Here is a 10,127-nt window from a genome sequence, read left to right on the forward strand (position 1 = left end):
TCTGCACAGTGGAGGACATGGAGCAAAATCAAAAATGGTGCTTAAGTGGTTGTTTTCTGCCTTAGCTAGCCAGCAAAAGTGCTACAAGAAAGATATACACAACTTTAATTTAGTTACTAGTCTGCAGGAAGCCGCAAAAAATACAGCAGCTTATGGTTTCCACCAGCCATAGCAGAGTGAAAAAGTGAGTGTTCACACTCACTTGGGGAGACATCCCATGGCCTCAAAGCCCCTCAAAGCCTGAGATGAGAAGGGTCCTGTTACAGCAACACAGCAGGGCTGTGTGGGTACGAGTAGGGACACGTGAGCAGTGGGACGGGTAACACAAATATCCAGATTGGATCACGGGAAGAGAGCAAGTCATGCCTAAATTCTCTCTTGTGTGGGTGCTCCTGCTAACATGGACACTTCTAGTAGTTTTACTATTGTTCATCTCTTTATCAAGCTAAACAGGACCAACCCTCCCCCGACACCATTTTCAGGTGTTATACAGATGTGGGTTTTTCAGACTCTGGCATTTTCCTTCAAGGGAAAGACAGCAGCAATGCCTCAGAAACTGAAACAAGGACCAGGCTTTTTACCTCAAGTATATTTCTTAAAATCAAACCCTGGCTCAGCTGAAAAAGCCTTTCTACTAACTGTAGTTTGAGATTGATAGTGACTGTGATTGAATTTAATAGGAAGTTTAGTCATTTAACTTGTCACCGGGTCTGGCTCGAAGCCTTAGAAACTGGTAGGCAGCTATCATCTACTGGTCTTTCTGTAAAGGAAGGAGATAAAAACTGGACAAATTTGCAGTTTTCTCAACTATAACAGCTATGTTCTACTGTCCAGAAAAAAATGGTTTGCGATGAATTCTTGCAAAGTGTTTGAACAGCTGCAAATCCTACAGAAATCATCAAGCAGAAAGATGCTAAGGATGATGTAGAATAAGGAACTGTGGTAAATATGTTAGTCTTGTAATAAAAATTTTTACTGTGCTTTCGGCACTTCATACTTTCCATGTGATATTCAGAATAGCAAAACAATATTCTGACTGATTGTTCTGTGCATTTTCCTTTGTGCCTCCCAGTAAAGCTTTTGGACAGGCTTGAGGGTTATAATTATTTGCTAGAGTCCAAAATATCTTCTTCTGAAGTGAAGAAAGCAACCATTGCCTCCAACTGTAAACGCTCTATTACTTCTATGGTATTTAGGACACTAAAAGAAAAGAGCCCATAGAAAGGGGCCAGGGATTTTTAATGTCAGCACAAGGGAATGTCATCATTTGTTTCCTTTCAGTTAAAATCCTCAAAAAAATAAATAGCAAGTATTCATCGCTCTAATAACATGTGGGTTGTGGTTTTTTTAAAAGAATAAAAAAGGGAAAATCATTCTACAGCTTATCTGAAATTATGTGAATATTATACAAGAACCAAAAGTAAACCAACACAAACATTAATGTTAAGTAGAAACTGATATGTTCTTAAACCCTAATTATTCCAACAAGGTCCAGTAAGGATTTGTTCTATGCTTTAAGTATGCAGACAACAAAATTTGGGCATGCTGCTAAGATTGGGAATGAAAAGTTCTCAGGTCAGAAAATGCAAAATCCTACATGTAATTTCAAACACGTTGATAAACACAAAGAGCTTTCAACAAAATTCTGATCATTCTGTAGCAGAAAACTGTAATTTCCTAAACAAAGATTAATTCTGTCCTTTTCTAACTAGACTAGAATCTCAAAATTTCACTTTAATTCTGCTGCAATTGTCTTTCACATAAGTTGAATAAGTTACTAAAATCTCCCAGGGAACAGTTTAGAACTGTTTATGATACTTGATATTTTCTTCTCCTTTGTCTCTTCTTCTACTACCACTCAGTGACAAATAGGTTTTTTTCTTCTGACCCCATACATGGCCTTTGTAGTATTTTTACAAATTCAATATCAAAGTCTTTCTTCAGGAAAAAAAGAAAGTTGAATTTGGACCTTCAGATTGGCAAAGCAAGAACAGAGTAACAAGGCAGCAGGCATTGTCAAAACATATTTAATGACAGAAATCTTCAGAGAGCTTTGCAAGATCAAAAAAGAAAGAAATTACTTGATGTTATAGTACCCCGTGGGACTTGTTTTTTGTTTTAAATTGGGAAATATTGTTCCTGAAGAAGCAGCATATTGATTTGTTGAATCTCTGATTTAAGAGTAGCTTTTAAAAATTGAAATGCAAATGGCATATTTTCTTTGTGAGTTAGGGAAGCCTTCAGAGAAAATGATCTTCTAAGAGGCTCTGTGAGCATCAAAACATGACTTATTTGTAAAACGTTTAGTTAAGAAGCACTGAACATGTCAGTAGGAACTGGTGCTTTCTGCCAGGACCAGGTGCAGAGCCATCCTAAACTACACAAAACTACTAATTTGCAGTTTTGAAAGATGCAACAGGGCAACTGCATCAGGCTGTCTGGTAGCAAAAAGAAATAAATACTAGAGAAGTCAAAAACCTGCAAGAAAGCGAATAAAATCTTCAGAACAAATATTACAGATCAAAAGCAAGCAGGAGGCTAGACCACTTCTCAGATTTTTTACTAAAAGCAAGGCGTTTTAAGCCAGAAGTAGTACTTTCTTGAAAAAGAATGGTTTGATTCAGTACTTGTTTAAAGACTAGGACTTTTTTTTGGAACTACATCTCCCCAAGGCCCAAAGTTTTCTTCCACTGTTGTTAATTATCACAGACTGTTCCCGTATTTCTTTGTAGCTCTGGCTTTATGCATATGAGTATGCACTATGCCCACAATATGCATCTTTCCCTCCTAAATATGAACAACCAAGGTCCTGCCTGCATGTTAACTTGCATTTCCACCTTTATGGGAAAGGCTAAGACTTAAATGTTTGGTTTGTAGTTGTCTCACCCTCTAGTGGCAGAGAGGCCTTAATTCTCAGGGATGAAGAAATGGGAGATAGTTTTTTCTTCTACTCAACTGCGCTGTGTTGCCTATTTACAGCAAGTTGGTAAAGGACTGACATTTTTTTCTTTGTTTATAAAGCCACAGATCATTGCCTACAATATGTGTCCACCACTTCTAATGGAGCAATGCAAAATATGCTGACCTACAGGCACTGAAATAATTAAAAAGGTGCTAATGATGGGTAGTTGTATGCTCAGATGTACTCCTTCAGTAATGTGAAATGATTGCTATTAAAGCCTTCCTGTGCCACCACAACTAGTAGTAGTATGCTACTGCCTGAAGACTGAGATAGAAGTTCTATTTTCCTCTAAATTCAAATTCCCTATTAAATTGTCATATGAAAGCAGAAGGCATACACCAGGTTTATTTTTGTCCCCAAGAAAGACTTAAAATCATCACGCAAAGTTTTCATAAAATAGAATGTTGACCAGATATTAGATGACAAAACATCTCCTATCCTGCTTTTGGAGCTGGGGGGGAGGAAAATGGTATTGAGTAGCTTTGGCTATCTGGTACTTTACAGGATTAGACCTTTGGCAACAGAACTTGGATCATTTAAGTTTTGTTATTTGGTATGTACCACTGAACCAAAACAGAATAGAGAAGGCTTTGCTTTTGCAAAGAAAATATGTGACACTGTCATTACTTGCTCATAGGTAGCAATTAAGTGAAGAATTAAGAATTAAGAAGTGCCTTTGGCCATATTTCAGAGGAGGATGTGTAAAGTACAAAACCACGGGGAGCAGTAGCTTACTTGCCAGTTTGCCAGCACGTGTTAAAACAATTTTAGCATTCTTAAAATTTTTTTAAAAGCATAATTCTTTCTTGTAAATATGTTGTTGCCGATAATCAGGTAAAGTTCTAACATGTCACATGAAGCTGTGATTTTTTAAATTAAGAATATATTTTGGTGCATCATTCTAATTGCCTACATTCCTCCCTTACACTCTGTGAAATATTTTTTATACTCTGGCCTCTTGCAACTTGGCCAGACTTTGGGTAACTGGACTTTTTTTTTCACGTGCCAATACAAGATAAATATACCTCAAAATTAGGGTGCAGAAAGCTACAGTATTTTTGCTACATCCAAAAATCCTACTGGCATTGTAAATGAGAACTCCTCCTAATACAGCATAGAGAATTTGCATTTAACCGTATTTGTAAGACTGTGAAGGATACATAGGAAGGACAAAGTGCCTTTATTGTTGCTCTAAACACCAGTGTCGCCAAACAGTTGCATAGGAACACGAGCAACATTAAGATTCACTGTATCCAGAAAGGCAAAATTGTAGAATTAGGGTGATAAATGGGTTTGACATTCCAAGCACCATACCATGACATCACTACTATTTTAGTACCAAGCATGCAGTTGCATTTTTGCGAAGATACGGCACGCATTTGCAGTCATTTGATAGATTTAGTGATCAACAGTGTCCTCAGAAAGACTTCTGGAGAAAGCAAACATTCAGAGAGAATAGCTGACAGTAACTGGGTGCAAGGCTTAGGCTCCAGAGTGAATCTGTCTTCCTTGGTTGCAAAGTCAAAGTTCAACCTATTACTACACAGTAATAGGTTGCAGTCAATGGCTGAATAAATCTGAAATTGTGCATCCTCACTGCCACACCATAGGACATAGGGTGCAAACACTGCCTTGGGTGCAGCCAGCTCACTTAACCTACTGTCCTACATGTTTGATACCTTCTTCATTTTCTTAATGCACTTTGAAAATGTCTAGTAAAAATGTTTTACTTAATGTTTCCTTATTTACAGATCTCAAAGATAATGGGAAACAGATGACGTGAGCAAGCTCATTTAATATATATATACACATATATACACACATATATAAGAAGTAGCTTTCAGAAAAGGGATTGAATTCTTTTGAGTGGGATTGGTTTAATTACACCACAGACTTTTATCCCATTCACAATTCCAGTGTGAATTTGGGCAAAACTTCTCTGAAATGACAGAGACAAAAAGTGTTTCAAGACTCAGAGCTGCAGTAGAACATCTCTAAGCAAAGAAGATGCTATTAGACAGGTGGTCAGAGTACATGGGTCGCACCTGTGTACCAGCCTACCACCCTTACTTAATGCAAAGTCCACACAGTGATTATTCTGGTCATGCAATTAAGTCCATTAGAAAATAATAGTGCAATATCAGTACACAGTGTAATAATAGTGTAATTACAATTTTATGCTTGTTAGGTTTTTCATCATACTAAGCATTTTTAAGAAGGTTTGGATTCCTATTTCCCGGTACAGTGCACTGGATTTCACTTTCACTAATACTGCATTATTGGCAATACATGTACTGCAGCACTGACACAGAAATACCCACATCCCCCAGCCACCACTCCTTGCTCTTAAGGACAATACAAAAACACCTGGTTAATGCCTGCTGCACTGACTTGGACTGGCTGCTGAACTTGAGGGTTTCTGCAAATTATGTTGATTAATTCTAATCACATGCTCGATGTGTGTAATGGCAAATACTCACCCATGATCCTATTTCCTGTTCAACCAAGGTGCAGTGCAAAATCAGGACACATGAATGAGGATCACAGGGACTGCAGTTTGGAGTAGCACTTCCTTCTGGGGAAGACACAGGTATACTTATCCGTTCAGTCTACTACTGCTATTCTCCATGATGACCTTAAATAATAGGGGATCAAAACTCACCTTGGATTAGGGAGAGAGTAAGTCTGTAGAGGATTCAAACCACACATTCTGAATTTCATCTGTACACAGCACAGAGCCAGCAGAACATTACAAAAGGATGCTGTACACACCCATGCCCATATTCTTTCTGACATTAGTAACTACTCAGTTCTCCAAACAGCGCTGCTCAGGAGGCAGAATAACAGCTTTCCAGAGGATGTGAAGAGACACCTCTCTGAACAGGACTGCCATTAGCACTACAGGTGAAGAACCACCCTAGGACACACTCCCCTATTAGCCAGGCAGCCTCCGTTCTGACACATGTCAGCACCGGCGCCGAGCCGGGGAGCAGCGATGCGGATACCGGCGTGTGTTCCCACTGCCGCTCTCACCGCGGCTTACAGCCCGAGCCAATTGACAGCCACCACACAATGGCATTTATGCTCTCAGCAAACTATTACCCTGCCGAGGTGGCCGTGTGGAACTGTGTGCAGAGGATGGTACTGGGTTTTAGTCAGCACGGTAGTAAAGGCATTGTTAGACTCTGCCTCCCTTTCCTCTTCAGGCTTTGGGTTGCCTGAATGTTTTTGCCTAAAAGGGAGGGAGCAAGAAACCACTTTCACCTGTGAACAAGGAAATCAGGATCAAAAAACCCTAGAAATATTGGGTTGAGTTCGAAACAGTTCTTTTTCCACTGCTTTCTAAAAGCTGCCCAGGCTGGTTCTTGCTTATCCTCTTCATGTTTCAGACACAAACTAAAAACCCCAGTGCTTCGTATTTATATGCTGGCAGTAAAAAACAAAATCTGGGCATGCTTTATTGCTATCTCTGTCTCTCATATAGCTACTTTAAAGTTGTGCTGAATATTAAGTATTATAATTTCGAAGCATAGAAGAAATAACATCTGTTGTAACCTGAAATACCCAAAGTAGGCCTTTTCATTCCATGCCAGTGAGGAAACTAATAACATATGTGTGCAGAATGCATTTATATGGCAGTGACATATTTGTAAAATATTCAAGTTTTAGTTTCATCCTTTGTCCATTAGTACTCCTGACCATTTTTCCAATTACTTCTCTCCATACTAATGCTAATTCATAAGTAAATGTAAGCAACTGACAACAAACAAGGCAAAATTCAGAAGCTATAGGGATATTTCATTAGTATTCTACTAACATACCTGAAAAACTTTAAAATCTGTTAGAAGGAAACAGAGATGGTATAAGTTATACACTAAACTCTGATTTTTTTAGTTAGGCTCCGGTTAAGTCCAGCACTGCAAATCACCCCATTTAAATACAACTCAGTGGTATCACACGGGATAAGGAAGTTAAAGACGTGCATACATGTTTTCACTACCAGGATCAGAGCATATGGATGCAAGTTGGAAGTAGAAAGAGGAGCTTAAATTAGCTTTTCCCGTCAGGGTTCTGCTGCCCATTAGCCTTATAGTGAACTGCATGGGATGACTGCATGAAGGCCAGGTCGGACAGGGCTTTGAGCAACCTAGTCCAGTGCAGGGTGTCCCTGCCCACAGCAGGGGTGTTGGAAGAAACGTTAAAGTTCATCCCCTTCCAACCCAAACCATTCCATGATTCAAAAACCAGTCTCCAGTGTGGGAGGGCTGGGTGCATCCCTGAGGGAATGAGCCTGCAGGCCTGGAGGAGCTGCCACCCCTTGCATAGGGGGCCAGGAGCTGGTGACAGCTTTTGTTTTCTAAGCAGCTTTAACAGGAGCCTTTATCTCTGTCCTGGGAGTGGAGGAGCCCCAGCTGCAAAATGGAGCTTTGAAGGAAAACAAAAACTACAAAATCATAAAGCATTCCTTTCTTACAAAAAGCCAGCCATTCCTGAAGATTCACGGGCAGCCTGGGTTGAGTCAGGACATGCAGCATTCCCACTCGAAGCAGGACCAGAGGCAGATGAGGCACAGCACAGCTGAAATGGGTGGTTCTGGTAGCTCAGGTGGAGCTGGTCAGGGGTTAGAGTGCCCTCGGTCCAGCAGGGCTCCTGCCACATACACCGTGGAGGCCCAGGATTAATAAAAGGAATAAAAGTTGCTTGAAAAGAGCAGTCAGGAGTGCTCAGTGCTTTTTGGGTTGCTCTCCAGTGCAGAATTTCATACCCAGTGCAGGCAGTGCTGACAAGGCTGCTGAAGCAATGCTGCTTGGACTGGCTTCACGTGAGCGAAAACGGGACAGAGGAAACACAGGTGTTCAAAAACACAGGAGGGAAGCAAAAGAATTTGGAGGATTCAGCTTGCTCAAAGTAAGAGGTTTTCATAATGAAGTGTTACTTAATGGCAAAATTCTTCAGAAGCTCAAGAGGCCTTTGAAAACTAGTTATTGGACAGCCTGATTCCAAAAAAATAGGTTTCCCTGTTACTTTTCTAATGAAAAAAAGAAAAAAAGCCCACACATTTTAAAACACTTCTTAACTGAGTCTTAGTTCTGTAAAACTGGTTTTTCACTGATGTTATGCCTTACTTCATTTTTTTAGTATTTCTAAAGACTGGAAACTCTAGTAGGCTATTATAAGATTAAGTTTCTGTTTCAGTAGATCCAAGTAAGGAAATCAAGGATATTTAATGAAAAAGCTCCAGATTTCACCAGAACTCAGCAGTCTATTCTGGAAACGCGATTAATTTAGACAGTTTGAATAGGTGCGGAACACAAGCATCCTTTTGAGCTCTACGGTTTTAATTTGTTTGTGTTACAATACAAGGGGTTAAACAAATCTCAGAATCTGGATGTTATTTATAAAAGGTCTGAGCTCTACAAGTCATATAGTCTTTCAACAATACTGTTTTAGTGGTAAATTGTGATTTAAAGAGCTTCTCGATTTTGATTCATCCGCAACAACAAAAGTGGTTAAAATTAGTGGTTTGAACCACAGATTACTATGTAGTTGCTGTCATGTCAGTGCTCTGTTACAGGTTAAATAGAGAAGAAATTGATTCATTCCAGTCAATTCTAACACTACTGTATGTGTAGAAAAGTTCTGGACAGATAAGCTATTTCTAATAGGTCACAATGAACAGCAAAAGCTCCAACTTTTTAATTTACCCCACCCAGATTCACAAAAAAACATATCTGTCCAAGGGTTAGATTTTTAAGGAATGTTTTGACAAAATGGGGTAGGAAATTACTTCAGCTGATGTAGTTACAGCTTGTCTATGTAACCTCATATATAAGAAGTAAGGCATCTTCAAACAATAAAGCAAAAAGAAAGCTATAATATCAGTCTGCAAGACTGATATTCAGAGCCTCAATGTAGTGGCATTTTATATCAAATGTGCTAGCAGGCACATAAAAGGCACACAATCCCATTCATGTACTTTTCAATGTCCATTTAATTTTCTTTTCTGTAGCACATTCTTCCTTATGAAGTAAAAAATATTCTTCTGGACAGCAAGAAAAGAAAATGAGAGGTGTTGTCTAACACTTGTGGCTGCAGCCTGAGCAGTAGTAATGCAATTATGCTTGCAGGTAAAAAACACTCACCTCCAAGGTGCCTACTTTGTTACTTTCTAAACTGATCTTAACTGTCCCTGCTGACACTACATGCATGGGTATTTGTTTGGGAAAGTTAATTATCCTCTGTGAATCAAACAGAAGTCATGAGCCTGCATATCTTTATGTCTAAGATACAATAGCAGTCGGTGCTTTCAGCTTTCCTGATGTTGCATTTTATTTTACTGATTTTAGGATACTGGGCAACAATATTTTATTTTGCTAGATAATTATTTCTGAAAAATTCTTGTTACAGATTGGACTCTATTACACCTCAGTTCTGGGATCAAAGTGTGTGTAGCAAAGCAATCTACTTGATCATTTACTCTCCGAGTAAGTCCAGATTCCTCAAAGGAAATGATGAAATAAGAATTCACGGGTTGTTAAATAAAAAACTACTATATTTGCAATCTGATAGGCATTTCTTAGCTTGTTCTTTCCATTACTAATTATTTGCTATAAGCAGCAGTCTCACAGAGTCAAAATGCTGTGTATCTGTTCAGTCTCAAAAAGCTATACTGACATGTGTAACTGCAGTGCGAAAGGGAAACATATATAACTTTTATTATCTTGCAGTAAAATAATTATTGACAGTATTTTTATCCTCTGTTAAAGCCCAGTTTGAAAAGAGAGCAAACTAGGAAATAACACTGATTTTTGTCAAGCTACATCTGACCTTAAGCCTAGCTCTGTACTCCTACAAGTAGCAACTATGAAAAATTTCAAAGGATGATTTATTGCAATCCCATTTCCAAAAACAGAAGCATGCTTGAGACAAAAATCAGTGCAGCTAAAAAATCCCTGTAATTTCTAATATCAATCACATTAGCTAAAAATAGAATTGTCTGTATTGGATATAATTTGTTACGACTAAATCAATCGCAGAGGGGAACACCTTACAGTAACATGCAAGCCATGAATTAAATGATTACAATAAATTTGTTTTTCTAGATATTACAGGAAAAACTGGCAAAATAATCTGTACACTTAGGTGTATTAAGCACTACATTATT

Source organism: Myiozetetes cayanensis, unplaced genomic scaffold (assembly GCF_022539395.1).
Source record: "Myiozetetes cayanensis isolate MyiCay16 unplaced genomic scaffold, myiCay2020 scf12, whole genome shotgun sequence".
Lineage (NCBI taxonomy): Eukaryota > Metazoa > Chordata > Aves > Passeriformes > Tyrannidae > Myiozetetes > Myiozetetes cayanensis.